The sequence below is a fragment of the Paramisgurnus dabryanus genome, chromosome 9 (assembly GCF_030506205.2).
Source record: "Paramisgurnus dabryanus chromosome 9, PD_genome_1.1, whole genome shotgun sequence".
Classification (NCBI taxonomy): Eukaryota; Metazoa; Chordata; class Actinopteri; order Cypriniformes; family Cobitidae; genus Paramisgurnus; species Paramisgurnus dabryanus.
In genome coordinates, this window is record NC_133345.1 from 4198135 (window position 1) to 4224762 (window position 26628).

The window sequence follows — 26628 nt, forward strand, 5'->3', positions numbered from 1 at the left end:
AATTCGTTTGTAATTATAAAACGAAAATACCGCTTTTCTGTTTTTTGTTTCAAAACGAAAAACCAAATAACCGTTTTTGGTGTCAGAATCAAAAAACGAAAAACCAATTAAAAACGTCCCGTTTTTCGTTTTTTTGGCGTTCATTTTATCATTATTCCTTTTTGAACAAAAAATGAAGAGTGTCTTTGAACTTCAGTCAATTCGTTTTTCGTTTATTGCAAGTGGAGCCAGATGGGCGGAGCTGGAGCTCTAGCGAGGCGGGGGCACCCTCGCTGGATCTAGTGGGCGTGGCAGCATCAAGTGCGCAGGCGCAGATAGAGTTTGTTTAAACTTCCCGTACAGCCTGTATCAAGTACTCCGGAGTATTGCACGGTAAGAAAACGGTAATTTAAAGATAAGCTGAGCTTTAATATGTATATTAAATCTTAATCTTACAATTATCGCTGTCTCGACGTGATTTTCGGGAGTATGTTGAGTTTCGCGTTAAACACTCGATGTGCTAACATTCTCCCGTCCACCACAAGTGGCACGTAGTGTTTTTATTGTAGTTTTTATTTTTTGTATTTAAATATTTGTTGAACCTGCACAGGTGCACCAGACAATACTTTTGCGAGGACATGATCTTCTGCTGTCTATATCACGGTGCCTCTGTAAATAAGCATTTACAAGAGCTCTGAAATCATGCAGTTCAACAAAAAGGTATATGTGTGTGAATTAAATATTTTAATTATTCTGTGTGTGATAAACATCATGTTTGTTGAACCTTTCTGTTTGTGCATGTCATAGTAATTTCTTTCTTGCATTTAAAACTAAAAACATATTGTTCATTTAATATTTTCTTGTGTTGTGAAACCTTTGGGATGTCTGAATTTAAACGACTTTATTTCAGTTGTTATAATAGTTTTTCTGCGTTACATTACTTATGACAAGTTAAAAACATGTATATAAATACTCTTTATGTTGTGCTCTTGAGCAAGGTGATTCATCACAAAAGCTGTTTATGTGCAATGCACTGTACAAAACATGTAAACAAGACAATGATGCTAATTTATTCTTTCTATGTTTTAGATTTTATCATCAAGCATGGTCTCAAGTGCAGACGATCCCACACTTTCACTGCTGTTACTGTACATCAACATTTTAAAATGTGTAAAAATCCAGCCTCTGGACAACCTTCCATTGGCTGCAACACCACCTTCATCCCCAGCATCAGCATCCCCACCTTTATTTCCCCTCGACATTGGAACATGTCTGTACTGATTTTGAGGTACAGCTTTTTAACTTCTTGCTGCTTGTAAACTTGTTTAAATATCTTTAGTGGAGTATTAAGAAAGAACAAAGTACACAGTTGTCACAAATAACCCACTGAGGGTCAGTTAAGTAAACCAAGTTCACATTTTTAACAAAACTGTAAACAAACAGAAAGACTTAACTTAAAAAAAACAATCCCTAGATGTGACAGCTATATACTGTATTAATTGTATATGGGTCATTCTACCGAATTGGTGCAAATTGACACTTCAAAACTTCTTGAAAAAAGTGTGTTTTTTCCTGCAAGCTTTGTAGTCATAAACATAGTAGAACATCTAAGGAACACTAATCTACTGATTGGACACTTTAGTTTCCTAGCGTGTTTTTATACAGTTTCGAAATGTTTTCTCTCTCCCAAAATGTGTCACTACCGAAACACAACAACATTTGATATAAAAATTAGGTTTTTAATAGCCTATTCTGATTTTCTTTACATTAACCTTCTAAATATATTTTTTAAATTTTTTTAAATACAGTTTCATTGTTATATCGATTAGAAATATAATTTTAACAAAACTATAAGAGTGGTTTATCAAATGAAATGCATTTTGAAAGCATTATTTCTCTGTAATTGCCATACATGCACTGATACAGATTTGAAATTCAAGGATTCATTAGTTTAAATTTTTATCTAACTAAATAAAATTATGTCATCTTTTCTGACAACAAAACCTATTTTATTTTTCTAGAACATTATTTGTTTCGGTCGTGACAGTAATGTTTCGGTAGTGACATCCATATTGGATTGTCCATATTTTGTTTAAAAAAAGTAAATAGTTAGTCAAAAATGATTGGCATTATGCAGTCAAAACATACAGCACAAAAAATATCTAAAGCAACACCACATAAAAGCACTTTGCACTGACATTACGCTGATGACGGATAGTTCAGACCTTAAAGGGATGCAAGATAGCCGATTTTTGCGAGTTTTATGTGTATCGTGTATATTTTATGTGTTTATGTGTATATTGGCCAATATGTGGCTGCTGTGTTCACCGACATTATCACTGGCATTATTTACAGACAAAGTGCTGGAAGCCACAAGCGATTGCAGGTCATGTGACTAAAAACAAACAACCTTTCCGTGACAACATTGAAAGCTCGGCCTAACAGCTGATCATAACTGGACAAAGCGGGTTTTTATTTCTATATAATTTTTTTATTTATATATATTTGTAGTAATAAAGTGCTAGAAATCAATATCCTTTGCTGATAGTTCCTCATCATTGTGGAGAGTGCAGTTCATGGTTCCATAGAACCATCACCTTTTTTTACTATTTGTTAAATATAGTTTTTTTTTAAGTTCAATAAATGTTACTTTTTTAAATTGAGACATTTATAATGTAAACTGAGTGAGCAAAAGCAGTATCGGCTCCAAGTATCGGCTCAAGAAAATAGGCAGCCTGTATCGGCTAAGGCTAATGAAACAAAAATCGGTATCGGCATTGGCACAAAAAAATCCATATGGGTCAATCTCTAAAAAGAACTATACACACAGAACTGTCTTTTAACCATCTTCCTGTGTTTGTCCTGTCTTTTTCTCCATTCTTTTCTGACATTTCTTTGCTCCCTGTCAGATAATTCTTTGATACTTTTCAGCATCCCTTCTTCCCTGCGTTTTTGATTTCGTTCTCTTTGCTTTTTTAAGTATTCTTGGTCAGGGCTCCAGACTAACTTTTTTTACTAGGAGCAAAGTGGCCCCCAACTGAAAATTATAGGGGCGCAACCAAAAAAATTAGGGGCACACACCGTAAATCAACATGCTAACCAAATAATCACATTTCTACAAAATTCCACTGTATTACTAATACATACTTTGATGATAGATGCAGAAAGTACAATGTGCTGTTTCAAATTCACTGTCACATCAGAAAAAAAGTCAAATTTACTAGTCGCACATGTGCGAATGGATGTAAAATTCAGTGGCACACTCTCAAATTTTGGTGGCAAAATACCACCAATTGGTGGCAGTCTGGAGCCCTGTTGGTACCTTTCTGGGTCCTCCCTCGATCTTTGTCTGTATTTTCTCAGTCTGTCCGCTCTACTTTCATCTTTCCGTCTATGCATATTGGCAATTCCTCTCTCTCTGTAGCTATCTCTACAAATTAACCAAAGATATTTACATTTACATTATTAGTGTGAGCCTGCCCTGTCTACACTTAACAATGAAATGTCAATTTACTATGATGCCAGATGTGCTATCTGTTATATAAATTATATGAAGCAATCAGTCAAAGTCACGCTAAATTAGCGCAGAAAGTTTTCCATGACACCAGAGGTAGAATCATATAGCCTTCATTTATCTCAATAATGAGTCAAGCTACTATGAATTAATTAAATTAATCTGGCCTAGTTTGTAGTCCTAGTCAAATCACATACAACATTACAGAAATATGACTGACAAATTATTTGTACTGAAAAAGAATATATGTGCACTTGAAAGTTTCTATTTATTTATTAAAATAAAGAAACAAGTGTCATTTTGTCACTACCGAAACAATCACGTCACAACCGAAAAGTCAACAAATGTTTCGGTTGTGACTGTTTCGGTAGTGACAATTTAAGCTAACTTTGATCCTACTGCTAAGAAGCTAATTAGTACGTAGTTAGCCAGCACAGTTCTCGACATTGAAACATGAGTAAAACCTTAATGACCAATAGAAAAAATTTTAAAAAATTAATTAATCATTAAAAATGTGTGATCGGTAGTGACATTGATAAATGTCACACACTGATTTCCAAACTTTTGATCACATTTACTTCAAAACCATGGGACTGATCTAATCACCATGCCACCACGAGGGAGTGAGGCACAGACAAAGTTTCTGATTCAAAATTGAGGGGAGTGGCTTAAAGCAGTACTATATTATTGACCGAACTATGCAATGTTTCGGTAGTGACGTGAAAATGCGGGACAGTGTTTTTTTACATAATTATTCATGATTTTTACTGAAAATATCCAATAAATATATTTTTGGTTTTAATTAACAAAAGTTTTCAAAATGATACTTCTTTAAAAAATTATAAAAAAATATTAAAAAATTATTTCATATTTTTTTTTCTATGGTGAAATTCAGACCTTGGGGTTTGGGACAACCACCTCTCAATTGAAACCACTATATAAATGATGATATTTTATATATAAAGCCTGCAGCTACCTCAAATATTACTTTGGGTTTTGATTGCTATTTGCTTATATTTTTTTATTATCAAAAATTTTCCTACGTTAATGCTTTTTAAATTAGTTTTTTGGTTCCGGGACAGCAATTTGCACGAATTCGGTAGAATGGCCCATATAGTCTAATTGTATTGTCTATAATTAACAGGGTGGCCCTCTACAGCTAGGAGGAATTGATTGTGGGGTATTTATGTTGATGGTAAGGGGTCTTTTATTTGCTGTACACCTGTCTCTGTGTACTAAACACAGCATTGGTTAATATTGTTTTGTTTTTTCTATGCACTCTATGTTATGACTGTGAGAAAGCATAAAAAAAGAACGATCAAGATTTTCGATTGCTATCTTTTACCAGTCTGACACACCAATAATCATGAAGTGGTGGTGCTCAGTTAATTTAGACATTTCCTCTGACAAAGTATGATATTAATAACTATACTTCTGATAAAACCTCCATTCTGTGCATTTCCAGTATGCAGACAATATATATATAAATAAAGCAATGCATGCCTAAAAACATTCTAATGTTTGTCTCTTCTTACAGTCAAGTCCCACAACTACTCACCCAGAAAGTAACATATGCAGATAACATGAAATTCACTCCACCTGAGTCAGATGTCATGGAGATCATCCAGACACCAGAAGTAGATGTATGTAGCGGGAATGTTTATGTACTGATTGACTTGTTTAACTTGTGGAGATAGTGAGAGGAAGGAGGGTTTCACATTGAAGAAACCAGAGTAAGGGAGGGCTCCATTTCAACACAAAAAGAGCGCTCTACTAAAACAAGGTAAGCAGAAGCCTGTTTTATGGAATTCTGCTATTTGAATATACCAAATTGTTTGTGTTGATACGGAACTCCGAACTGAACTAAATTGTTTTTATTGCAAAATTGATCAGAGTGAAAAACTTTTTGAAATTTTTGAATTTTGATATTAAATAAAAGGTTGAGGATTCCTTTAACGCATTAGGCGTTATAAAATACCGACTCGGTTGTAGCCGTAAGGAGTGAAAGGCTCTTGGATGAAAGGTCCATAAATACTGTTAATGGCGGTGTAAGTTAACAGAATTAATTAAAAAAGGTTGAGGATTCCTGTAATACATTAGGTGTTATAAAATACCGACTCGGTTGTAGCCGTAGGGGGTGTACAGCAGCCCGTGCGGTGTAAGGCCCACGAATACTGGAAAAGAAAATTGACGTCTTACTGTTATTGTTGTGGTTTTGTCTGAGAAATTGTATTGTAATAGTATTTGTACCGTGTATTGAACGTTGATATATATTATGGCTGAATTTCAGAAAGAGTGTGATGAATATGTGTGTTCACCGGTTATGTGCCATGGCAAAAAAATAATTCAATTAATGATGGCCCAAACTGATCCTAAAGATGTTAAGAAAAGACAAAAAGAGGTTGCATTAGTTAGGGGAAGTTGACAGTGGTGCAGCTGCAAAGCCAAAGGAAGTTAAACAAGGAAACAGTCAGCCAGACTAAAGTGTGACATCTACGGCTCCTCCTGCAGCTCCACCCCCAGTGAAATCGATCTACCCCTATTTGCCCACACCTCCTCCTTATGAGAAAGCCAAAGCCCCAATGCAACAGCCTGTTTTTCAAATCAATAGCGGTGAATTGAATGTAGATGTAGATTTTATTTGTGTGAAAATATAGTGTGTCTGTGATATATTGAGTCTGTTAAAACCATAAATGGGATTAAGCAAAATTTAGCAGAAAGACAGAGGCGAAGCTTTGAAAGAAAAAACAACAAATTGGAGAAAAAGAGTAGAAACCAAGTTATTAAAGGTGGAAATAAAGATGAAAAATACAAAAGGACAGAAAATTGTTAAAAGGTGAATGAAACAGATAAATTGTATAAAGGAAAAAAAGATTTAACAAAATGAAGAGGAGTCTTCATCTGATGATGGAAGGTGGTCACAAGATAAATTTTATTTTAAATTGAAAGGCAATATTTTGCAATGGGTTAAGTTAAACCTTGAAAGGCTGAAAGCTCTGATCCTTTGACATTCAAGAAAGTGAATAAAAGCTGGCAAGAAACAGACAATGAAAAACTGTGTGTGACATCAAAGTGTTGGAGTTGCAAAGGGAGAAGTAACTCATAAACTGGACTGTGGACACATCCCATATGAATGGGACTATATGAAGCAGTGAAGGGGGCACTGCACAATGTTCAAAGACGAAGGCAAAAAAAGACTGAGTGGAGTCCAGAAAGATTCACAAAGACAATAATGTTCTTGGAGGCAAGAGAAACTGGACAATACTTCACTGGACACTGAACTTTTTCATCTTCATACGAGCCTTTGAGTGAAAAAGGGGAAAGAGTAAACAGCTGTTCAATGTTTAGTAAAGACCTTGTTACTATAGGGACACAGACAATCTTTATGAGAAAATCAGCTAGACAAATTTAAAGGCTGATCAAGAACTTTGTTGTTAGGTGTGACTACCTGTTCTGAAATCAAATCAGACTCCTATTAATCTGACAGGAAGAAATGCATAATTGAATTTAGTATCTACAGAGGAAGTCAGAACTCCAACGATGGTATTAAGCTAAAAAGCAAATATAGATGGCATAGAACAGCTATGGCAGAAAGGAAATTGAAATAGATAAAAGAAATAAATTGAAAAAGAAAAAAAGAACACCATAGAACACTATAAAAGGTAAACAGGAAAAGCTGTGAGAATAGAAAAATAACTGATTATTGTAACAAACTTTGTATTTAAGGAAATTGCCAGCCCAGACATCATATATGTGCATGAAGGTGTTCACATGGCAGATCTAATCACTGAGGGTGAGCCGCATGATTGCATACCATTGACTGATATAAAAATTGTTATTATTATAATTAATTGTAATTGTTATACCATTGACTGAAAAAGCAAACAAATTGAGAGATGGTTTGTTCGCGGTACCACTGACAACTCCCCACCGGTAATCATACTGTTTACAGATGGTTGTTGTTTTAGAGCATCAGATGGTTCGCTAAAGGCAGGCTTTGCTGTGGTTGAGCAAGTTGAGGGTGATTTTGTAACACGACTGAGTGGTAGATTGAAAGGTAAACGGTCAGCACAGAGAGCTGAAATGATAGCTGTTATTAAAGCCTTGCACTACACTGGTGAAGAGAGGGTGATTGTTTATAGTGACTCTGCATATGTGATTGGTGCAGTATATATGGAACTGCCATATGGCAGATAGGTGGGTTTGAAACCAGGAAAGGCCGGCCTATAGTAAATGCTAGCAAAGCCTGACACATACTACAGGCTGTGAAGGTACCTAATGAAGTGGCTGTTGTCAACTGCCTAATAAACCACTTATATCCCCAACCATGGTTTCCCAAGACATAGTTAGATCTGACAAAATTGACAAACAAGCACTGGAATTGAAATATAGTTTCGGGGCTGCTTATCACCCCAATGTTAGAGCAAAGATGAAATAATGAACCTGACTTCGACATTAAAACTTGACCTGACAAAATCTGTGCACAGACAAAAATAACATGGCTTGAGGCATTACCAATTGCATTAATGACTATTCACTTTTCTGTTAACAGGATCAATGGTTTGACACCATTTGAATTGCTTACAGGTCGTCAGTTTCCGGGTCCGAAGAATGCCTTGGTGTAGGATCCAATCCTGCCACTAACTAATGATGTTTATTTCTACAAACTAACTGCTCTGATTAAACATTTTTCTTGCCAGGCTACCACACAACGAAATCGTGAGAACGACCCAGCTGTTATAAATGATGTTTGGGTTTCTAACAGACACAGGTGTGGACCTGAGGACTCAGGTCCAAGAGAGGGAGAGTGTTGAAAGTGAAAGTGAATCAGCTGGAATACAGAGAGAACAAACAGGAAGTGAAACATCAGTGGTAACACTCGCACAACACCAACAACAAAGTCAACAAACACTCTGTAAAATTGTACTGATTTACCAACATATGAGAATTTTACCCACAGCCTCAGACGTATGAGAGAGTGGTGTGAAAAAGAAAACATAACAAGTGTATCCACTCCCCGGCTGGGGTGTGGCCTGGATACATTGGATTTCCACAAAGTGCTGGAAATCCTGACAGAAGGGTTTAGAGACCTGAATATCACAATTGCCATATATTCATTATAACCTGATTAACATTTTAATGCTTAAGAGTTTTGAGTTTCTATAATTATTACATTTTACATTACTGTTGATTTTCTTAAAGTTTCGTATAATATTATAGTTTACTTTTCCTGTGTGGATTTGAGTCCACAAGAATGAAGTTGTACAGAACCTCGAGGAGGATGGAGAAGAAAATGTGTGACCTCTTTCAGAGGTCAAGAGAGGGAATTGTGGGATTTTTATGTTGTTTTATTAATCAGTATGTCATGTTATAATTGATATGTGCTATTATGCTTTCTGTGCTGAGATATGTGAGAGACTGTCTGTGTGTAAAGTTGAGAGGCTGTGGTTTCGGTTGGGGGAGAAACCAGCAAACCCTGATAACAAAGCCCTGAAGGGAAAACACGATGAACAGATGGTTTCAATAAACAAGTTGTTTGCTTTATAACTATGTTATATTTAGAGAAAGTGAAAATTTGTATGTTTAACTAATGAATGCATTTAACCAATTCATGAACAATGGAGTACTGTTGTGTTGTTGAATAATTATGTTTTACATATTTACTGCCTACATTTCATGCTGATTGCTAAAAGTGTTAAAGTTACAAAGATGTCCAAATAGGGACTGTGGAAATTGATTTTGTTCCATTTTATATTTCTTTAATTAATCATTTTATTCTATAAACATTGTGTGTTTCATATATGCACTGAGCTATTATGTAGAAATGAGGTGTTTGTGTTTGAGAGTGGAAAGTTACCAGCTTTTGTGTGTGTGTAAGAAGCTGCAAGGAGGATTAGCGAGGAATTTACGTCTGGAAATTGTTAAGATAAGAGAGAGGCCTGAGGGAGAAAAGCAAACAGGGAACCATGTTATTAACTAATGCTTTAATATTCAAAGGATAAAATATGCAATGTATTTCTTACTTAATCAGTATTAATCATTGAATAATTGATGTAATAAATATAAGATGTTGTCTTTGATAAATGTGTATTAACCAATGAAATGAAGGTTGCATACAGAATAACCTAATGGGGGCAGGGCAGCTCAACCTTGAAGAACAGAATCTCCTGTGCTTGTTCTGTGTGTGTGTGTGTGTGTGTGTGTGTGTGTGTGTGTGTGTGTGTGTGTGTGTGTGTGTGTGTGTGTGTGTGTGTGTGTGTGTGTGTGTGTGTGTTCTTTCCTAACAGATGGTTTTTAATAATGATTAAAGTGTTTCCTTAGAAGTAGTATTGCAGTAAAAGATTTAATATGTGATTATCTATCTAAAGAAGTTAATGTGTGCCTTATTCATATAACCAATTTTACGAATAATGAAATGATGTCATGATATTGAAATATGTTTTACATAATAATCACTTTCATCTTACAGCTTATGTTTTTTATAAATGAATGTTTTATTAATGATTTGTTTTTAAGAAAGCATTATAACATGCTATGTGAAGTCAACCATATGTGAAGTGGAGGAGTACTAGAGAGGAACTGCGGGGCTCCCAGGGATGAGAGGAGAACAGTTTGTTTTTTCTTTGTCTATGTGTGTCCATTTTTGCCTACAGGCTAAAATTGGGTGTGGTGAGGGAGTCAGATTCACGAGGAAAAGCAGCCTTTGTGGGTGGAGACTTTAAGAAGAACGACGACGTCATATACTCTTTAAATAAATGTTTTCCCAAATGCTGTGCATTCGTTGCTTGCCGCTTGTGGCCTTGAAACGATCCAGCGCGCTTGTTAAACTTTTTCATATCTGATCAATAAATATTTGAACTTAGATATTTGTATCTTTTGCCTTTCCTCTAAATTATGAACATGCAATGGACGCCTTAAAGTCCAACACTTGTTAATGTGTGTATTAACCTTTCCTGTTTCATGAATTTGTTTATGAGCAGCACATCATTATTAATTATATTATTATTGGAATTCTTATATAGCACACAGGACTCAGCGGTGATGAGAAACATTCAGCTGACCTGTGAGTGGGTAAAGGAGACCACTTGCTGGGAAGATGAGCTGCAAAAGATCTAAAGGATGATGCCCTGTTGGCTATAACAATGTGGGACTTGTTTATAAACACCATGTTTTATGAGGGTGAAAGGAATGAAGAAGAAATTTCAACTCCCTTACCTTTTATATTTTAGAGAAGAGCAGGAGATATATGAGACAAAAGAGTTATTCGTGGGTTTTGTTTACACAAAAAAACCCTGTCTTGTGAATCTACTAGTGGGGATAGACTAATGTAAAAATTGTTTTTTTTAATTGGTTTTGTAAAATACCATTAAACGTTTGTGTGAACTGTAAAGTGATGTGTTCTTGAAATAAATGTATAATATTTATTATTGTATCTTATTATACCATTAAAGTGTCGTGTTCTTGAAATATTCATGATATTATTTTATATCTTCTTATTATAACATTTTATATAGATTTATTTTATGTTCGATGCATATTTTGCTTAATTTGGGTTAATAGAAACCAATAAATCCACAGGACAGTGGAGTACAACACTTGTACACCTGAGTATGTGACTATTAAATTACATTTATCTTCTACAAAAATGTAGTTGAATCGAATGCTTCACTAATGTCAAAGCACATCGTATATCCTCTACTGTGGGAAGTCACATGGTTGATTTTAGACTACTTGTCTGCTTATTCATTAAAAAAGCATAATGCATAGCCTATCACATAAAGGTTGAATCTTTTCAAAGTTACAGTCAATATTCCATTTAAATTTGCAATATGTGACCAGTCACGGAAAGTAGGGACACAAGTCGGATCTGGGCACTTTGAGTTATTCACAGATTCTGAAAGTGCAGTTTCTAAGCTTTCCAACGATGTGTAACACATGGAAATCTGATAAGATTTGGAGAAGTTGTGGCCATTTGAATATAGGAACTCAGAAATACTCAAACCGAGAAAATCGAGACGAAAGGGACTCTTCTTTTCAGCTGGGGGAGACAATAGGGCTCATTTACATCTCATTTAGCTAAGCCATGCCCCCTGTAAAACCCCTTTTGAGATGTTCTAGCATCATATGTAGTATTTTATGACCAAATGACAACCCGCAAAAATAAACATGACTCTTTTACCTTTGTGGGGATCACAAGTCGAATCCAGTCTGTTTCAGATTATCCAATGACCATATTTTTCCACAAATGCGTATAATCCGTGAAATATAGATTGTTTACATCAGATTTCGCATGAATGTCTGGTAATACAATATAATATATAATCTGAAGACTATTTAAATCGTAACATGTAAGGGTATATGAGCTTACACTCCGTTAAACACATGAACCCGCCTTCAAAGTTTGTATTTAAAATAGGGAAGTAGTATAATAGATCATCCAAACAGCGCCGTCAAAAACGTGACATCCTTTAGAGAGGTTACCAATGGCTCGCTCGTTTCTCCATCAGCCAATGACTTCATGGAAAATATTGATAGACAAAACATGTAGCCAATTATATGAAGAATACAACTATATCTGTGTAACTTCTTTGTGTTTGGACTCATGCTGCGCTGCAAGAACTGACATACAGATGACGTCAAAGTACCGCAAGAGCGAGTCGAAATTAAACTACTCCGTAAGATTTCTTGAAGAGATCTCGCGGTACTTTGACGTCATCCGACTGCGGCGCCGCATAAAGTCAGTGACGCGGCTGACGTACGATGCGGCTGACTGTTATTTGTTCCGCCCCAGCTTCTTTTATTTTTCTTTTGTTTTGTGCGCCCGAGCTTTACAGTCTGGGGAGACGCAGGCTATAAGTTTGAAAAAAAAAAAAACTTAGCAAACATGTCTGAGGAACAGGGCAGCGCGTCACTACAGTCACGTGACTTCACGTTCGAGCCGGAAGAGAAGACAATGCTGAATAAAGTCGTAATTCTGCTATTTTTGGACCAAACTGTATTTTCGATGCATCAACACAATCTTCCTGACCCACTGATGTCACATGGACTACTTTGATGATGTTTTTATTAACTTTCTGAATAAGAAAAAAAGGGGCATCCGCACACTGAACTCACAAAAAAATATATAGATTTATTAAATTGAAGTAACGTTTCGAGCTACCGCCCTTCTTCAGACTTTAACAATCAAACATTTGCACTCATACATATACCCACTAAGGGTCACCTGACTAGTCACATGACAGAGGTAATTAACAAACACGTTTGACATACAAAAATATCTGTCAAAAAAATATATATCAAAAGTATACACACATTTCTCTGTATCTACATCCACATACAACAATCAAAATCGAAGTAGTGCCATCATGACACTGTATACAGTGATTAAAAACTACTACTCGATCACCACAGCAATACTCCACTCTTACAAACTTGCTAAATCGAAGCAACCACAAAATGGTTGAAAAGATAGATACCTTCATATACACAAAGCTCTATTAGATATCTACACATATATATGCATACACATAGCAGTTTGGAGAGCTTTTCACCTTAACAGAATTATTAACCATAAAAGATACATAAGAAAACACAAATATATCAATATCCTATATACACAGGGACATCTCATACAGCTAGAACTACACATGCACCCCATCTCCCATGAAGAATAGGTGAAATATTCACCGTGATCTTTTACTCTAGTCCTTTACTCATAGAATTACACAAATACATGTCTCAAAAAAAATTTTTTCAAAAAATTTTTTTTAAAAACAATTCGACCCTCACATAGTCCACAAATTCAATCATAGGAATGGTCGCAGATCAAACTCTTCATTCATTCCTTTTGGAGAACGTGTATCTAAGGTGTATATCCAAAAGGCTTCTCGTTTTAAAAGTAAGGAATTAATATCACCCCCTCTCGGAGGTGTTTTGACTACCTCAATTCCACAATATCGGAGAGAAGCCAAATTATGTGAGCTTTTAGTAAAATGAACAGCAACAGGGCTTTTTGGATCACAATTTCTAATGTTAGATCGATTTTCAGAAATTCTAGTCTTTAAAGGTCTCGTGGTCTTTCCTATGTACGCACGACCACAGGGGCATTTCAGCATGTAAATCACATTCGATGTATAACATGTGATAGTACCTTTAATGTCAAAAGACTTCCCTGTGTGTGGATGGTTGAAAGTTTTAGACTTATAAGTGAAATTGCACTGTGCGCATCGCCCACATCTGTAGTTGCCCGGAGGGGTCTCCTGTAAGAAATGGGGAGAGGTCAAAGATGGAAGATGGGCTCGAACTAGGCCATTACGCAGATTAGGGGGTCTCTTGAAGACTACTCTGGGGGGTGATGTAAAAACTTTTAATCCAGGGTCGGATTGTATAATATGCCAATGTTTATTAATGATATCTGAAATCTGATTTCCAATAGGGGAATACTGTACAATACAGTTCACCTTAGATGTAGATTTCTGAACTTTAGTGCGTTGAAGACATTCATCCTGAGAGACCTGTTCATAACGACACCGTGCATATTCAATCCATTCTGGATTATATAGTCTTTGCTTAAGACGCTTCTCCAGATCTGTAGCTTGAACTTGAAAATCCTGATCTTTGCTGCATATGCGACGTATACGGCTGAATTGTGAAATAGGAAGGCCCCTCTTGAGAGCTATGGGATGAAAAGATTCACCATGTAGAATCGAATTCCTATCTGTGCTTTTTCTGTAGAGTGTTGAGCCCAATCTATTCCTATCTCTGTAGACAAGAATGTCCAGAAAATTCATCTCATGTGCACTCTGTTCTATAGTGAATCTGAGAGATTGTGCATTGGAATTAATAAAGTTGTGAAAGTCACTCAATTCTTCTACAGATCCCTTCCATATGAAAAAGATGTCATCAATATATCTCTTCCAATGAGAGATCTTGTGAAGGAATGGATTCCGCTGTTCATTGAAAATGACCTGATGTTCAAAGGAAGTCACTGATCCAGATAAATTGAAACGACTAATGGAGGTATGTGACAACAAAAAGACTGAATTAACTATGGAGATTACGGCGGTTAAGCGGAATAAATTTGAGAGAGACACCATGGATTATGAGAAGGGGCATGTATACCAGTGGAAAAATCCCGTGTATAGAGACCATTGGGGCTCAAATAGCGAGAACAAACGCCGACACGTGAGATTTAACAGAAATCACCAACGTGCTACATCTGACCAGGAATATGAGTCTGAATCGAGTGTCCAATCACAGTCCAGTACTAGTGAACAACTTTTTTTAGATCGAGGACAAAGAGACACAACATCACGCAGCAAAAAACCACAAAGAGGAAGAAATGCAGGCGGGGGAAGAAAAGCTCCCATTACAAGGGATCCTTACTTGACACGCGGGATGCCGAACAGGTACAGAATGTGATCAATTTGTCAAGTATAACTTTGTCAGAAACGTGTCAGTTGGCTTTAAGCAAGGGCCTGTCATTTGTACCCACACAACATTGCCGTAATTTTGACACCATTGTAGATTTGAATAAGTTCTTTCGAACTTTAAGACTTAAGGAATTTTTTAGTTCCACTTATGACTCTGATTCTATTATGACAGTCAGAAGTGACACCGAGACGCTGGACGGAAACCCTATTATTACGGAGGCAGGAGACTCACAAGGGGAGCCTATGATACGATCTCCGTTCAGAGGTAAAAGTACATTTATCCCCCCTAATAAGAGAAATGCGTCTTTGGACACCTACTGCAGACTTGTTGAGAGAGATGTAACATGCCTCCTCGAGAAGAATAAGGAATACAAAATCCATGATAACCTCACTAAGGAACAACGAACTGCTTTGACAGCACTAAGAGAAAATAAATCTATTGTGATTCAAAGTGCAGACAAAGGTGGAGCTATTGTCATAATGGACAGAACTGCGTATGACAGTGAAATTCAAAGACAATTAAATAATACTACATTTTACAGAAAATTGAGTCATAATCCTACACAGGAATTTAAACGGATTATTTATAAAAAACTTGATGATTTTCTTGAGTCAGGGGACATTTCTAAACCGGAACACACTTTTATGACTATTCAGTTTCCAGTCACACCAGTTTTGTATACATTACCTAAGTTTCACAAAAGTTACAAAGACATACCGATGGGCCGTCCTATTGTGGCCGCTATAGGTTCTCTCACTGAAAATATTTCAGCTTTTGTTGATAATTTTTTACAACCCTTGGTGATTAAACTACCATCATACGTGAAAGACTCTATGGATTTCTTGAAATTATTGAAGTCGATTGAACTAACGGATGAACCATGTTTACTTGTGACCATGGACATTGAATCCTTGTACACCAATGTACCTTTTGAAGGTGGCCTTAGAGCATCTGAGTTTTTTTCTCAATTTACGGCCAACGTTCAGACCGAGTACGAGGTGCATTGTAGACCTTATTGAGATTGTATTGACATCTAATTTTTTCCTCTCCGGCTCTGATTATTATCTACAGGTATCAGGCACGAGTATGGGTTCCAAAATGGCCCCGAGTTTTGCCTCATTATATTGTGGACACTTTGAACATCAGGTCATTTTCAATGAACAGCGGAATCCATTCCTTCACAAGATCTCTCATTGGAAGAGATATATTGATGACATCTTTTTCATATGGAAGGGATCTGTAGAAGAATTGAGTGACTTTCACAACTTTATTAATTCCAATGCACAATCTCTCAGATTCACTATAGAACAGAGTGCACATGAGATGAATTTTCTGGACATTCTTGTCTACAGAGATAGGAATAGATTGGGCTCAACACTCTACAGAAAAAGCACAGATAGGAATTCGATTCTACATGGTGAATCTTTTCATCCCATAGCTCTCAAGAGGGGCCTTCCTATTTCACAATTCAGCCGTATACGTCGCATATGCAGCAAAGATCAGGATTTTCAAGTTCAAGCTACAAATCTGGAGAAGCGTCTTAAGCAAAGACTATATAATCCAGAATGGATTGAATATGCACGGTGTCGTTATGAACAGGTCTCTCAGGATGAATGTCTTCAACGCACTAAAGTTCAGAAATCTACATCTAAGGTGAACTGTATTGTACAGTATTCCCCTATTGGAAATCAGATTTCAGATATCATTAATAAACATTGGCATATTATACAATCCGACCCTGGATTAAAAGTTTTTACATCACCCCCCAGAGTAGTCTTCAAGAGACCCCCTAATCTGCGTAATGGCCTAGTTCGAGCCCATCTTCCATCTTTGACCTCTCCCCATTTCTTACAGGAGACCCCTCCGGGCAACTACAGATGTGGGCGATGCGCACAGTGCAATTTCACTTATAAGTCTAAAACTTTCAACCATCCACACACAGGGAAGTCTTTTGACATTAAAGGTACTATCACATGTTATACATCGAATGTGATTTACATGCTGAAATGCCCCTGTGGTCGTGCGTACATAGGAAAGACCACGAGACCTTTAAAGACTAGAATTTCTGAACATCGATCTAACATTAGAAATTGTGATCCAAAAAGCCCTGTTGCTGTTCATTTTACTAAAAGCTCACATAATTTGGCTTCTCTCCGATATTGTGGAATTGAGGTAGTCAAAACACCTCCGAGAGGGGGTGATATTAATTCCTTACTTTTAAAACGAGAAGCCTTTTGGATATACACCTTAGATACACGTTCTCCAAAAGGAATGAATGAAGAGTTTGATCTGCGACCATTCCTATGATTGAATTTGTGGACTATGTGAGGGTCGAATTGTTTTTAAAAAAAATTTTTTGAAAAATTTTTTTTTGAGACATGTATTTGTGTAATTCTATGAGTAAAGGACTAGAGTAAAAGATCACGGTGAATATTTCACCTATTCTTCATGGGAGATGGGGTGCATGTGTAGTTCTAGCTGTATGAGATGTCCCTGTGTATATAGGATATTGATATATTTGTGTTTTCTTATGTATCTTTTATGGTTAATAATTCTGTTAAGGTGAAAAGCTCTCCAAACTGCTATGTGTATGCATATATATGTGTAGATATCTAATAGAGCTTTGTGTATATGAAGGTATCTATCTTTTCAACCATTTTGTGGTTGCTTCGATTTAGCAGGTTTGTAAGAGTGGAGTATTGCTGTGGTGATCGAGTAGTAGTTTTTAATCACTGTATACAGTGTCATGATGGCACTACTTCGATTTTGATTGTTGTATGTGGATGTAGATACAGAGAAATGTGTGTATACTTTTGATATATATTTTTTTGACAGATATTTTTGTATGTCAAACGTGTTTGTTAATTACCTCTGTCATGTGACTAGTCAGGTGACCCTTAGTGGGTATATGTATGAGTGCAAATGTTTGATTGTTAAAGTCTGAAGAAGGGCGGTAGCTCGGAACGTTACTTCAATTTAATAAATCTATATATTTTTTTGTGAGTTCAGTGTGCGGATGCCCCTTTTTTTCTTATTTAGTTCTATTTTTGGATTCCGGCACCTGCTAGTGTTTGGATGTGCTCCCGCTTCAGTTTTATTAACTTTCTGGACATGGAAACCATACATAGATTTTCAATGAAGGGGAAAGCTCTCGGACTAAATCTAACGATAAAACATCTTAAACTGTGTTCCGAAGATGAACGGAGGTCTTCCGAGTTTAGAACGACATAAGGTTGACTCATTAATTACATTATTTTCATTTTTGGGCGAACTATCCTTATTCAGTAGTCACGCTGTTCCCTTTGGGGGCGGAGGCGAAAACAAAAGCTTATACAGTATGTAAATATACACACAGACAATGACGCCCCCCGCTGCACGCTAGAATCTCCGGAAAAACAAGCCTATTTTAACCGCAAAATGTACGCTTTTAAATATACAAAAACTGCTATCTCAAACATGGAGAGGCTTCTTCGTGATCTCAACTAACAGATTCTGCAATAAAACGAAAATCACAAATTTCGAAAAAAAAACTTTGTTTCTCATTTTCTCGAAACTTGTGCTGCCGACTTGAGTCCCTGGTTTCCGTGACGGGTCACATATCATTTTTACACCATATGCTTTCACATTTACATACAATAAGGGCAGATTAGGTAACCTAGTCTTATTTTTTATTATTATTATATGTATTTATTTATTGAATTAATCAGATGATTTCGTAATACAACAAGGTCGTATGAAACATTAGTAAATGCATTAATGGCCTTGTTGTCACTTTCAGATATTTACATCATGGTTTATGGTAAGCCACAGGAACTAGTATAAATGTATAAAAGTATAATATGACCTTAACATTATAACATTTACAGAAGGTTTTAGTCTTCACTCATCCACTATGCTTGTAAATCATTTAAGGGCATATATGCAAGTGAAAGAGTTGCAATGCAGAGCCCTGCTTCACTGTACTGTTGTACATTTGTATTTAAAGACATCATTTGACATCATCCAATTCCACAAAGTAGTAACACAATTCAAAAATGTGGCTTACCATAAACCATGATGTAAATATCTGAAAGTGACAACAAGGCCCTTTTATGGAGGAAAGAGCTGTGTGCTGCTTTGCCAGTGAAAGCTTACTATCTGTGCACCCCTCTTTATTTGTGTCCACCGCAACGTGTGGGTTGTGAACTAATCTAAATGATCGATAACACTTTACAAGGTTGTATTCGTTTAGATTAGTTAATGCATTAGCTAACATGAACTATCAAATAACAATACTTCTACAGCATTTATGAATCTTAGTTCATGTTAATTTCAGCATTTACTAATACATTTATAAAATCAAGCGTTGTAACTGTTAACATTAGTTAATGCATGAACTAATTAACTGTATTGACATTAACTAACATTAACAAGAATTAATACTTGCTGAAAAGCTATATTGTTAATTATTTTTCATGTTAATGCATTTACTAATGTTTCATACGACCTTGTTGTATTACGAAATCATCTGATTAATTCAATAAATAAATACATATAATAATAATAATAAATAAGACTAGGTTACCTAATCTGCCCTTATTGTATGTAAATGTGAAAGCATATGGTGTAAAATGATATTGCAAATTTAAATGGAATATTGACTGTAACTTTGAAAATATTAAACCTTTATGTGATAGGCTATGCATTATGCTATTTTTAATGAATAAGCAGACAAGTAGTCTAAAATCAACCATGTGACTTCCCACAGTAGAGGATATACGATGTGCTTTGACATTAGTGAAGCATTCGATTCAACTACATTTTTGTAGAAGATAAATATAATTTAATAGTCACATACTCAGGTGTACAAGTGTTGTACTCCACTGTCCTGTGGATTTATTGGTTTCTATTAACCCAAATTAAGCAAAATATGCATCTAACATAAAATAAATCTATATAAAATGTTATAATAAGAAGATATAAAATAATATCATGAATATTTCAAGAACACGACACTTTAATGGTATAATAAGATACAATAATAAATATTATACATTTATTTCAAGAACACATCACTTTACAGTTCACACAAACGTTTAATGGTATTTTACAAAACCAATAAAAAAAAACAATTTTTACATTAGTCTATCCCCACTAGTAGATTCACAAGACAGGGTTTTTTTGTGTAAACAAAACCCACGAATAACTGAAGAGTTTGGTTCCAAAACGCAATAAACGCCATTTTTGAAAAAAATGAGTTCCTGCCAGAATCAGTATTATATCAGGTCAGTATTAAAAAGTAAATTCTTAATTTTACGCAAAATCCATTATCCGCCGTGTTATTCTGTCATCTTTTCTCCCTTTTTTTCCAAAATGCAATAAACGCCACTCCCCCTTTTCTACAGAATGCCATAAATCCACTCCACAGATTGCAGCGCACAGATTGAGTACACGGAATCCTAGTTATCCTCATCTACTATGTACTTCGTGAACAAACAAACAAAAACAAAATAATACTTTAATGGCATTGATAAACCTGTGATGGTTTTCTGTGACGGGAAAGAAACGTAAGCCATCAACATCTAATAATTTACGCAAGAGACGGGTGCTTGTTTGCCCGGGCCGACAGCATCAAGCTTCTGTCATGCTAACACTTTGACCCCAGGGGATCTTATGAAAAACTTTCCATAATTTTACTCAAAGTCAACGAAAATCGAGCAGGACCAAAACATTTTACAGCTGATCGCTGTGAAAAACGTTAAGCCACGACGTCAAGTATAACCGCAGCAATGACAGTGTTCTTAATATGACAAAGTAAGTGTTTTGATTAATGACATTAATGTTTATATTTTTAATTAGTGTGTACAACTAGTCAACTAAATGAATATAACATGGCAAAGATGAATGCACATTTATATAGGCTATTGATTCAATAGATTTATAGCACTTTGAATAAAAACTTGTCATGGATTTATTGCATTTTGTGGAAAAAATAATCAGTTTTTATAATAAATCTTTGAAAATCAAGTTATGGATTTGAATTTTTTATGTTTTTATAACCTAAAGATGCTATGTGAAAGTTTGTAACAGAAAATAGTGGTTTTCATCTTGTCACTTTCTTGGTATAGAAAACAGGTTTTTACCAAAATTTGTCAAAATGGATTTATTGCGTTTTGGAACCAAACTCTTCAACTCTTTTGTCTCATATATCTCCTGCTCTTCTCTAAAATATAAAAGGTAAGGGAGTCGAAATTTCTTCTTCATTCCTTTCACCCTCATAAAACATGGTGTTTATAAACAAGTCCCACATTGTTATAGCCAACAGGCCATCATCCTTTAGATCTTTTGCAGCTCATCTTCCCAGCAAGTGGTCTCCTTTACCCACTCACAGGTCAGCTGAATGTTTCTCATCACCGCTGAGTCCTGTGTGCTATATAAGAATTCCAATAATAATATAATTAATAATGATGTGCTGCTCATAAACAAATTCATGAAACAGGAAAGGTTAATACACACATTAACAAGTTAAACAAGTCAATCAGTACATAAACATTCCCGCTACATACATCTACTTCTGGTGTCTGGATGATCTCCATGACATCTGACTCAGGTGGAGTGAATTTCATGTTATCTGCATATGTTACTTTCTGGGTGAGTAGTAGTGGGACTTGACTGTAAGAAGAGACAAACATTAGAATGTTTTTAGGCATGCATTGCTTTATTTATATATATTGTCTGCATACTGGAAATGCACAGAATGGAGTTATTAATATCATACTTTGTCAGAGGAAATGTCTAAATTAACTGAGCACCACCACTTCATGATTATTGGTGTGTCAGACTGGTAAAAGATAGCAATCGAAAATCTTAATCGTTCTTTTTATGCTTTCTCACAGTCATAACATAGAGTGCATAGAAAAAACAAAACAATATTAACCAATGCTGTGTTTAGTACACAGAGACAGGTGTACAGCAAATAAAAGACCCCTTACCATCAACATAAATACCCCACAATCAATTCCTCCTAGCTGTAGAGGGCCACCCTGTTAATTATAGACAATACAATTAGACTATATAAAATTAATACAGTATATAGCTTTCACATCTAGGGATTGTTTTTTTAAGTTAAGTCTTTCTGTTTGTTTACAGTTTTGTTAAAAATGTGAACTTGGTTTACTTAACTGACCCTCAGTGGGTTATTTGTGACAACTGTGTACTTTGTTCTTTCTTAATACTCCACTAAAGATATTTAAACAAGTTTACAAGCAGCAAGAAGTTAAAAAGCTGTATGTTGTCCAGAGGCTAGATTTTTACACATTTTAAAATGTTGATGTACAGTAACAGCAGTGAAAGTGTGGGATCGTCTGCACTTGAGACCATGCTTGATGATAAAATCTAAAACATAGAAAGAATAAATTAGCATCATTGTCTTGTTTACATGTTTTGTACAGTGCATTGCATATAAACAGCTTTTGTGATGAATCACCTTGCTCAAGAGCACAACATAAAGAGTATTTATATACATGTTTTTTACTTGTCATAAGTAATGTAACGCAGAAAAACTATTATAACAACTGAAATAAAGTCGTTTAAATTCAGACATCCCAAAGGTTTCACAACACAAGAAAATATTAAATGAACAATATATTTTTAGTTTTAAATGCAAGAAAGAAATTACTATGACATGCACAAACAGAAAGGTTCAACAAACATGATGTTTATCACACACAGAATAATTAAAATATTTAATTCACACACATATACCTTTTTGTTGAACTGCATGATTTCAGAGCTCTTGTAAATGCTTATTTACAGAGGCACCGTGATATAGACAGCAGAAGATCATGTCCTCGCAAAAGTATTGTCTGGTGCACCTGTGCAGGTTCAACAAATATTTAAATACAAAAAATAAAAACTACAATAAAAACACTACGTGCCACTTGTGGTGGACGGGAGAATGTTAGCACATCGAGTGTTTAACGCGAAACTCAACATACTCCCGAAAATCACGCCGAGACAGCGATAATTGTAAGATTAAGATTTAATATACATATTAAAGCTCAGTTTATCTTTAAATTACCGTTTTCTTACCGTGCAATACTCCGGAGTACTTGATACAGCCTGTACGGGAAGTTTAAACAAACTCTATCTGCGCCTGCGCACTTGATGCTGCCACGCCCACTAGATCCAGCGAGGGTGCCCCGCCTCGCTAGAGCTCCAGCTCCGCCCATCTGGCTCTGCAGCGGGCACCACTTGCAATAAACGAAAAACGAATTGACTGAAGTTCAAAGACACTCTTCATTTTTTGTTCAAAAAGGAATAACGATAAAATGAACGCCAAAAAAAACGAAAAACGGGACGTTTTTAATTGGTTTTTCATTTTTTGATTCTGACACCAAAAACGGTTATTTGGTTTTTCGTTTTGAAACAAAAAACAGAAAAGCGGTATTTTCGTTTAATAATTACAAACGAATTACGGATTATCCAGAGATCCCCTGACCGGGAACAAATCAAGAGGGGAGCAGGTGATAAGAATCAAACAATGAGGAGACTAACAAGGGAGCGGGGTAAAAGAGACAAGACACAGGGAACACGTGGTCCAGTAAACCAATACTAAGACCACGTGAACCCACACAAAACATGGGTCTGTCATGATTCTGCCACAAGACTAGATTAAACAAAGGACAAGATGGCAGAACCATGACAACACTAGTCAACATTCGAAGTGGATCAAAACTATTCATAAAAGTTTACATAAAACCAATCCCTAATACCCGTTCTTGTCTTAGGACAACTTTAATAAACTTTTTTGATCCACTTCAAATGTTGACTAGTATATGTGTCGTGTAAAATGACACAATATAAGATAAACAATGTAATGATCCGCACCAAAGATTAAAATATATCTATATTCTTGATTCATACATATACTTGATTCATACATAAGTCCTGTCTAGCGCCCAAACACTATTGTAAAGTGAATTTTACTGGAGGCTACCAGGTTTCCTGTGACACTGTGGCGCGATGGTAGCATCACAGACTTACGACACGGGTGATCCGGGTTCGATTCCCCTTTAAGGCTCTTTTTTTTAGAAAAACTTTAACCAAGCGACCACAGTTACAACTGGCTTGTAAATGTGAACTATGCGATCTCTTGGCGTTTGAAAAAATAAAACCCATGAAATTATTTTCATATGACATGCTGAAAGGCACCAGCTGAAAGCTGGTCTAAGCTGATCCTCCCAGCCTGGCAAAACTGGTCAAGCTGGTGGGTGAGCTGGTCTTCTAGCCTGAGCAGCTAAGTCAAGCTAGACCAGCTTAAAAAGTGACCAAAACATAGCAAGACCAGCTTAAAAGTGACTAAAACACTGCTAGACCAGCTTAAAAAGTGACCAAAACATAGCAAGACCAGCTTAAAAGTGACTAAAACACTGCTAGACCAGCTTAAAAAGTGACCAAAACACAACTAGACCAGTTTGCTACACCAGCAATACCAGCTAAAACCAAGCTGGGAGACCAGCTAAAACCAGCTCACCAGCTTATTGCTGGTCTTAGCTGAATTTTTCAGTAGGGTTTAGAAATGCCCATTAATAAACAAATTCTTTCATACGTAACCACATTTATTCTTGCAAGATATTGTGTGACTTCTATTACCATTTTGAAACAATGCATATCACATCTTCAGTTAGTATATTTAGAATTAATGATGTACTTTGGTATGTTTATCTGTGGAGTCTGATCATGCCTTTGTTTTTAAACAAATTGGAAAGTCTGTTGTGTTGTTTCAGATTATCTGACAGCTGTTTTGGTTTTACTTTATTCAATTGGTTTCCCCGATGTACAACATTTCTTAAATAATATATTTGTCAGTAGACCTTTATCAAAGTACTAATCTAACAGATTCTTTTTTCAGAAATGGGTGTCAATGTTATAGGCCTATTGTAGTTATTTAGGAAGTATTGTAATGATTTTCACAGTAATGTACATGTGGCAAAAATGTACAGATTTAACATAGGCCTAATACAACAGCATAAGAGGCAGATCATGCAGTATGAAAAGTCTATTATTCCAACGAAGGGGAACATTTCTTGGTGATAGGGGGTTTGTCCTCATTACAACTGTCATATACCAGCGGAGTTGGAGGTTCCGCCACCATTTCATGAACTGTACCAAATAATCGAGTAGCATTCTATATGCCCGTGTTTGTGAGAGTACTTGTTTGAACATGCGCATTGTGTCAGTCTCTGTTTTGTATGTACCCTTTTATTTTGTTGTAACAAACAATTTGTGGGAAATTTATCGTAGTAAAAGTTAATATTTTATTTATGAAATGGAGTAGAAGTGAAAGTTGTCAGAAATATAAAAACAGATGCTCTGCTTACATCAGTAACTGAAATAATTGCTAACGGACAAATCACTGCTGTCTACTGTCCATAAATGAAAGTTGAATAATAATGAATGTGGCTTGGACAGAGGCTGAACTGTAAACATGTTATGTGAGAGGAACATGCACCATGCACAAACACTACAGTAAAACTCTCACTTCTTTCCCTACTGTACAGATGCACACACCACCTTATGAAAATTAACAATGTTTTTTGTTTTAAAAGTGTAGTATTCATGTTTTTTTGGTATATACTATTAGCAAAACTACACTAACCATGGTTTAACTACAGTAACCATGGTTGATTTTTGTAAAGGCACAAACATGCGAGATACCTCGCACTATAGACATAGTGATTTAAACACTGTACTGTGAGTCAACATGTGAGATCACGCGATGATCACAGTAAAATCACACCATTTTCATACTGTGACATTCTCATCTTGTGAGTTATGTGCAAGCTCTTTGTGAATGTTGAGTTCATGGTATTCAATTCAATTCAATTCAATTTTATTTATATAGCGCTTTTCACAAAAGTCAATTGTTTCAAAGCAGCTTTACATAAATAGAAGCAGTGAAAAGCACAGAAAACGACAGATAGCACAACAAAATACATGATAGCATGAGCAGTTCAATTTGCTGCGGCTATGACTCAATATTATAATTGCACGTATTACTAAAGCAACGTATAGAAGAGGAAGCTAGGTAAAGCCCAAAAAGGCTGCCTTCCCGGGGTGAAAAACCCCCTAGGAGAAAAAAAACCCCGGGCTTTTATCCGAGGAAAAATAAGTCCTAGGAGGGAAAAACCCTTGGGAGAACGGAAATGGAGATTTAGCGGAGATTAAGCGGTTCTGCCGGTGATCGTTGGTCAGGTATCAGCTGGGCATAACGTTGAAGGACAGCCAGTAGATCAGAGGTGTGCCGACTTTCACATCTACCGGGACTGGGTCTTTTTGTCTCGTCCTCGGGTCGAGGACGAGACAGGGAGAGAAAAACAAAATCGTATTAGCGTAGCGGCCGTTCATATGTATTGAAGTGTCACACAGTGATGTGGTTTAACTCAGCTTAGTTCCAGACAGACTAAATATTGCGGCATAATTATGTTATCCACAGTTGAGGATTTAGCAAATTGGGGGCCCAATGCAAGGGTATATATGGTAAATAAGGGTCACCTTCCGATCTTTAAGAGAAAATGAAACCTGACGACCCGTTTGACTAAGACCTAAAGCCCCACTGTCGTTGTTAATGCAGGTTCAGTGGCAAACGGGTCTATATTGTATACCATTTACAGGACCAGGAGAAAACGCCAAAAACATCGCAACCCGACCATACGTGTTAA

At 36.1% G+C, this 26628-nt stretch overlaps 3 long non-coding RNA genes across 3 annotated transcripts; 1 reads left to right on the plus strand and 2 right to left on the minus strand.

Annotated features, from left to right (window-relative positions):
* Window positions 1-262: 262 nt before the first annotated feature.
* LOC135721865 (uncharacterized) lies at window positions 263-10898 on the plus strand. Its single transcript, XR_010521615.2, has 6 exons — window positions 263-372; window positions 590-699; window positions 1069-1267; window positions 4638-4688; window positions 5031-5136; window positions 10516-10898. It is a non-coding gene; the product is annotated as an uncharacterized lncRNA (long non-coding RNA).
* A 10203-nt stretch (window positions 10899-21101) lies between these two features.
* LOC135739993 (uncharacterized) lies at window positions 21102-21943 on the minus strand. The gene is made up of 3 exons (XR_010529101.2): window positions 21898-21943; window positions 21472-21577; window positions 21102-21335 (listed from the first exon to the last, which is right to left on the minus strand). It is a non-coding gene; the product is annotated as an uncharacterized lncRNA (long non-coding RNA).
* Window positions 21944-22210: 267 nt separating this feature from the next.
* Window positions 22211-23397, minus strand: LOC135739971 (uncharacterized). Its single transcript, XR_010529084.2, has 3 exons — window positions 22997-23397; window positions 22670-22779; window positions 22211-22300 (listed from the first exon to the last, which is right to left on the minus strand). It is a non-coding gene; the product is annotated as an uncharacterized lncRNA (long non-coding RNA).
* Between the last annotated feature and the right edge of the window lie 3231 nt (window positions 23398-26628).